This window comes from Podarcis tiliguerta (genome assembly GCF_965153285.1).
Source record: "Podarcis tiliguerta genome assembly, chromosome: Z".
Classification (NCBI taxonomy): domain Eukaryota; kingdom Metazoa; phylum Chordata; class Lepidosauria; order Squamata; family Lacertidae; genus Podarcis; species Podarcis tiliguerta.
Window position 1 is genome coordinate 3,917,836 of NC_139553.1, and position 6,566 is coordinate 3,924,401.

General features: G+C 47.4%; 1 long non-coding RNA gene across 1 annotated transcript; it reads left to right on the plus strand.

The window, feature by feature from the left end:
- The first annotated feature begins 5,012 nt into the window (after positions 1-5,012).
- LOC310669382 lies at positions 5,013-6,278 on the plus strand. Its single transcript, XR_014507161.1, has 2 exons — positions 5,013-5,084; positions 5,320-6,278. It is a non-coding gene; the product is annotated as an uncharacterized lncRNA (long non-coding RNA).
- Positions 6,279-6,566: the final 288 nt, after the last annotated feature.

Below are 6,566 nucleotides of genomic sequence, written 5' to 3' on the forward strand. Positions count from 1 at the left end.
CGGCCACAGTATCCTTCTGGAGCAACTCTCTGAACTAGGAGTAAGTGGCACCAATTTGCGGTGGTTCCAGTCCTACTTGGATGGTCGCTCCCGGAGGGTGTTACTTTTCAGCCCCGTGGAACCTCCAACGGGTTCCGCAGGGCTCAATTCTATCCCCCATGTTGTTTAACCCTGGGAGGTCGCCTGCTCTGGATGGGGTTACACCACCCCTGAAGGAGTAGGTTTGTAGCTTGGGGGTACTCCTGGATCCTTTGCTGTTGCTTGAGGCTTAGATCACCTCAGTGGCCCAGAGTGCCTTCCATCAGCTTCGGCTGGTGGCCCAGCTACACCTCTATCTGGACAGGGATAGCCTAACTACTGTTGTCTATGCTCTGGTAACCTCAAGGTTAGATTACTGCAATGTGTTTTGCATAGGGCTGCCTTTGAAGAAGGTTCGGAAACTTCAGCTGGTGCAGAATACAGTGGCCAGGTTGCTCACTGCAGCAAGACGGTTTGAGCATATTACATCAATCCTGGTCCAACTGCACTGGCTACCAATTAGTTTATGGGCCCAATTCAAAGTGCTGGTGTTGACCTATAAAGCCTTAAACAGCTCAGGACCACAATACTTCAAGGAAAGCCTCTTCCCATATGAACCTAACCGGACCCTGAGATCATCTTCTGAGGCCCTTCTTTGTGTGCCTCGCCCATGTGAGGTCCAGAGGGTGGCAACACAAGAAAGGGCCTTCTCTGCAGTGGCTCCCCACCTGTGGAATGCTCTCCCCAGTGAGGTTTGCCTGGTGCCTTCACTATATACTTTAGACACCAGGCAAAAACGTCCCTTTTTAACAAGGCATTTGCCTGACCTGATCTACATCCTATACCCTTTTTAAAATGCTGGCTCTTTTTTGGGGGTGGGGTTATTGTTTTGATTTTGTGTATTTGATATTTTATGTGAACAGCCCTGAGACCTTCGAGTATAGGGCGGTATAGAAAACAAACAAACAAACAAATAAACAAACAACAACTTCGGCAACAGAAATCCCAGCCTTCTATTTTCTGTATTTATTCTTCAATCTGCTTGAAGCAGACTTCATATCCACCTACTGTCATTTCCTGTGCTCCTTTTCACATCCAAAGACTTGTTGGCTGAAAGGTAAATAAACTCGATTTCGCCCCTCACATTCTTTCATTTCTTAGTTTTCCCTTGTATCTCTTTTTAAAGTTGTAAATAATAATTTTTCTGTGCCTTACAATTCCTTTGTTTACTTAAAAAAAAATACTAGTTATAGTTTTGAAAAGAAATCTAACCTAAGCTAGTTTTAGTTTCCATTTTAAACCTATTCCCCCAGCCTCCCTCTCTGTTATGTACTAAGCTTGGATCCTAGAACAATTGGCAGGTAGGATCCTAGAATGCAACAACCGGATTGGCCTGCAGGAGCAGCCCAATCTGATTCCAGGAAGAAGTTAATCAGCCTATTAGGCTGGTAGGGACCTAGGATGCAACAACTGATTGGCCTGCAGTAGCAGCCCAATCAGGCTCCAGGAGGGAAACATAATCAACCAATCAGATGGGACTCATTGTGTAAATAATGTAAATAAGCCTGAGGTTTGAGGGGAAATTCATTTGCTGTTTTTCAAGCTGCAATAAAGAGCGTGAAATCACTACTTGACTCAGAGTATATTTCACCCTCCTAATCCCTCTGCTCATTAGCTCCTTCACCTCTGACCAGTGAGACGGCTATAGCCAGGGACAGTCTCACTCACTAGAATCTGGCTCGCTCCTTCCACCACCTGTTGGTCATTGTTGTTGTTTAGTCGTTCAATCGTGTCCGACTCTTCGTGACCCCATGGACCAGAGCACGCCAGGCACTCCTGTCTTCCACTGCCACCCGCAGTTTGGTCAGATTCATGTTTGTAGCTTCGAGAACACTGTCTAACCATCTCGTCCTCTGTCGTCCCCTTCTCCTTGTGCCCTCCATCTTTCCCAACATCAGGGTCTTTTCCAATGAGTCTTCTCTTCTCATGAGGTGGCCAAAGTCTTGGAGCCTCAGCTTCACAATCTGTCCTTCCAGTGAGCACTCAGGGCTGATTTCCTTAAGAATGGATGTGTTTGATCTTCTTGCAGTCCATGGGACTCTCAAGAGTCTCCTCCAGCACCATAATTCAAAAGCATCAATTCTTCGGCGATCAGCCTTCTTTATGGTCCAGCTCTCACTTCCATACATCACTACTGGGAAAACCATAGCTTTTACTATACGAACCTTTGTTGGCAAGGTGATGTCTCTACTTTTTAAAATGCTGTCTAGGTTTGTCATTGCTTTCCTCCCAAGAAGCAGGTGTCTCTTAATTTCGTGGCTGCTGTCACCATCTGCAGTGATCATGGAGCCCAAGAAAGTAAAATCTCTCATTGCCTCCATTTCCTCCCCTTCTATTTGCCAGGAGGTGATGGGGCCAGTGGCCATGATCTTCGTTTTTTTGATGTTGAGCTTCAGACCATATTTTGCGCTCTCCTCTTTCACCCTCAATAAAAGGTTTTTTAATTCCTCCTCACTTTCTGCCATCAAGGTTGTGTCATCTGCATATCTGAGGTTGTTGATATTTCTTCCGGCAATCTTAATTCCGGCTTCGGATTCATCCAGCCCAGCCTTTCGCATGATGAATTCGGCATATAAATTAAATACGCAGGGAGACAATATACAGCCTTGTCGTACTCCTTTCCCAATTTTGAACCAATCAGTTGTTCCATATCCAGTTCTAACTGTAGCTTCTTGTCCCACATAGAGATTTCTCAGGAGACAGATGAGGTGATCAGGCACTCCCATTTCTTTAAGAACTTGCCATAGTTTGCGGTCGACACAGTCAAAGGCTTTTGCATAGTCAATGAAGCAGAAGTAGATGTCTTTCTGGAACTCTCTAGCTTTCTCCATAATCCAGCGCATGTTTGCAATTTGGTCTCTGGTTCCTCTGCCTCTTCTAAATCCAGCTTGCACTTCTGGGAGTTCTCGGTCCACATACTTCTTGAGCCTTCCTTGCAGAATTTTAAGCATAACCTTGCTAGCGTGTGAAATGAGTGCAATTGTGCGGTAGTTGGAGCATTCTTTAACACTGCCCTTCTTTGGGATTGGGATGTAGACTGACCTTCTCCAATCCTCTGGCCACTGCTGAGTTTTCCAAATTTGCTGGCATATTGAGTGTAGCACCTTAACAGCATCATTTTTTAAAATTTTAAATAGTTCAGCTGGAGTACCATCACTTCCACTGGCCTTGTTATTTGCAATGCTTTCTAAGGCCCATTTGACTTCACTCTCCAGGATGTCTGGCTCAAGGTCAGCAACCACACTACCTGGGGTGTACGAGACATCCATATCTTTCTGGTATAATTCCTCTGTGTATTCTTGCCACCTCTTCTTGATGTCTTCTGCTTCTGTTAGGTCCTTACCACTTTTGTCCTTTATTATGGTAATCTTTGAACGAAATGTTCCTTTCATATCTCCAATTTTCTTGAACAGATCTCTGGTTCTTCCCATTCTGTTGTTTTCCTCTATTTCTTTGCATTGCTCATTTTAGAAGGGCTTCTTGTCTCTCCTTGCTATTTTTTGGAATTCTGCATTCAATTTCCTGTATCTTTCTCTATCTCCCTCACATTTTGCTTGCCTTCTCTCCCCCGCTATTTGTAAGGCCTCATTGGACAGCCACTTTGCTTTCTTGCATTTCCTTTTCATTGGGATGGTTTTCGTTGCTGCCTCCTGTATAATGTTTCGAGCCTCCATCCATAGTTCTTCAGGCACTCTGTCCACCAAATCTAAATCCTTAAACCTGCTCCTCACTTCCACTGTGTATTCATAAGGGTTTTGGTTTGGATTGTATCTTACCGGCCCAGTGGTTTTTTTATGTTGGTCATAAGGACACATAAAAAAGTCCCTCAGTCCATTAATACAGTGGATACAAATGTGTATTAGTTCCCACCCCAGTCCCTAATAACAGGGTTGCTGGGGTACCAACTTGAATAAAATATTGGGGGGGGGCAGTAAGCACCACCCTCCATAATCAATCACATGACATGGTGCACCCCCCCCATTTGAATGGCAATACCCATCAACTTTTTTGGGGGGGTCCCAGCCCCTTCAAATATTTTATTGGGGAGGGGGCTTAAGAAGAGTTAGCTCTTAAGTTGGGTTATATGTTGTTCCTGGATCAATGTCTTTGCTTGCTTTGCTATGTGTAGCACCTGCTGTGCCTTTGAATGGCATTTTGCCCATGTATCACACTGATCTGAGCATTAAAGATTTTGGGAGACTCTGCAGCCTGAGTTCGAATTCTTCACTGAGTGGGAGACGGGAAATTCTCCTCTACTGTGTGCTTTTCTGGAGATTCTCCTGAGCCTCCCATAGCCAGTTTTTCTTGGAGGGGGGCGGTGTCTATGCTCTTCCCTTTCCCTATAATAAGATGTTCTTGTTCCTCCCATAATTTCTACCTAGTTGTAATTGAAAGTGGCACCATCAACAAACATCTCCCAAGGGATCACAGGTAGAAAATTGTCTTTCTTGCTTTTATTTTTTAAAATCAAAATCAAAGACTTTTCAATTCCGAAATTGGAAATATTATTTAACACAATATGAAGAGGTGTTGATGTGCAGGGTACAGGGAAACATTTTTGTATTGGATTAATTCCCAAACCCAGATAAAATAAAGTAACGGTTTCAATTCCTTTTGCCTTCTTAATCTCCTGAATCAAGATCAAAAAATGTTCACAGCAGTCCTGGTCAAAAGTTTGAGTTGTAGGGCTCCACCTATAGGAACATTGCCCAGCTGCGAGGTGTGGAGGCCTCTCCCTACAAGGCCCTTTCTACCTAGCCTAAGGGGCAGGGCCCACACTCACCAGCCCCACTGAAGAGGCTCCTCATGAGGCCGGAGGAACATCGCCCGGCTGTGAGTCTGAAGGCCGCTCCCTGAAAGGCTCTTTCCATCCGGCCTATGGGGTGAGGCCCACACTCACCAGCCCCACTGAAGAGGCTCCTCATGAGGATGGAGGAACATCGCCCGGCTGTGGGGCATGGAGGCCGCTCCCTGCAAGGCCCTTTCTGCCTGGCCTAGGGGGCAGGGTCCACCCTCACCAGCCCCAATGAAGAGGCTCCTCATGAGGATGGAGGAACATCGCCCGGCTGTGGGGCATGGAGGCCGCTCCCTACACAACCCTTTCCACTTGGCCTAGGGGGCTGGGCCCAGACTCACCAGCCCCACTGAAGAGGCTCCGCATGAGGATGGAGGAACATCGCCCGGCTGTGAGGCATGAAGGCCTCTCCCTGCTAGGCCCTTTCCACTTGGCCTAGGGGTGAGGCCCACACTCACCAGCCCCACTGAAGAGGCTCCTCATGAGGCCGGAGGAACATTGCCCGACTGTGAGGCATGAAGACCTCTCCCTGCAAGGCCCTTTCCACCTGGCCTAGGGGTGAGGCCCACACTCACCAGCCCCACTGAAGAGGCTCCTCATGAGGCCGGAGGAACATCGCCCGGCTGTGGGGCATGGAGGCCGCTCCCTGCAAGGCCCTTTCCACCAGGCCTAGGGGGCAGGGCCCACCCTCACCAGCCCTACTGAAGAGGCTCCTCATGAGGCCGGAGGAACATTGCCCGGCTGTGAGGCATGAAGGCCTCTCCCTGCAAGGCCCTTTCCACCTGGCCTAGGGGTGAGGCCCACACTCAGCAGCCCCACTGAAGAGGCTCCTCATGAGGCCGGAGGAACATCGCCCGGCTGTGGGGCATGGAGGCCGCTGCCTGCAAGGCCCTTTCCACCTGGCCTAGGGGGCAAGGCCCACACTCAGCAGCCCCACTGAAGAGGCTCCTCATGAGGCCGGAGGAACATTGCCCGACTGTGAGGCATGAAGGCCTCTCCCTGCAAGGCCCTTTCCACCTGGCCTAGGGGTGAGGCCCACACTCAGCAGCCCCACTGAAGAGGCTCCTCATGAGGCCGGAGGAACATCGCCCGGCTGTGGGGCATGAAGGCCGCTCCCTGCAAGGCCCTTTCCACCTGGCCTAGGGGGCTGGGCCCACACTCACCAGCCCTACTACGTTAAATATGTATTCTGTAGTTGACCTCCTTTGTAATGTTCTATTTTGAAATCTTTAAGATAATATTTAAGTTTTCTGTTATGTTGCTTTTACTTTATTCTCTACATTCGACTTTCTTCAGACTGTCTTATTTATGTTTTATTGATTTAATATGCTATAAACCACTTTGAGATTTTTCTTAAAAATATAAAGCAGTATAGAAATTTATAAAATAAACATCTGCCCACTTCCAGGCTTGTGGTTCTTGAAGATTTTCCAAAAAGTGTAACTAACCACTGACATAATATCTGCAAGTTCCTTTAGTACCCTAGGGTGCAATTCACCAGGCCCTGAAGACTTGAATTAGTTTCAATGGGCTAAGGCTTCCTTTATCACCTCTTCACCTATCTTGGGATGCAACTCTGTCCATTTATCACTTAATCTGCTTTTATGAGGTCAAGCACAGTTTCCATTGTGTGAGAAGACTGAAGCAATCCTGTCTGCTCCCTGTCACCTGCTAACACTTCTCTGTCCTTCAC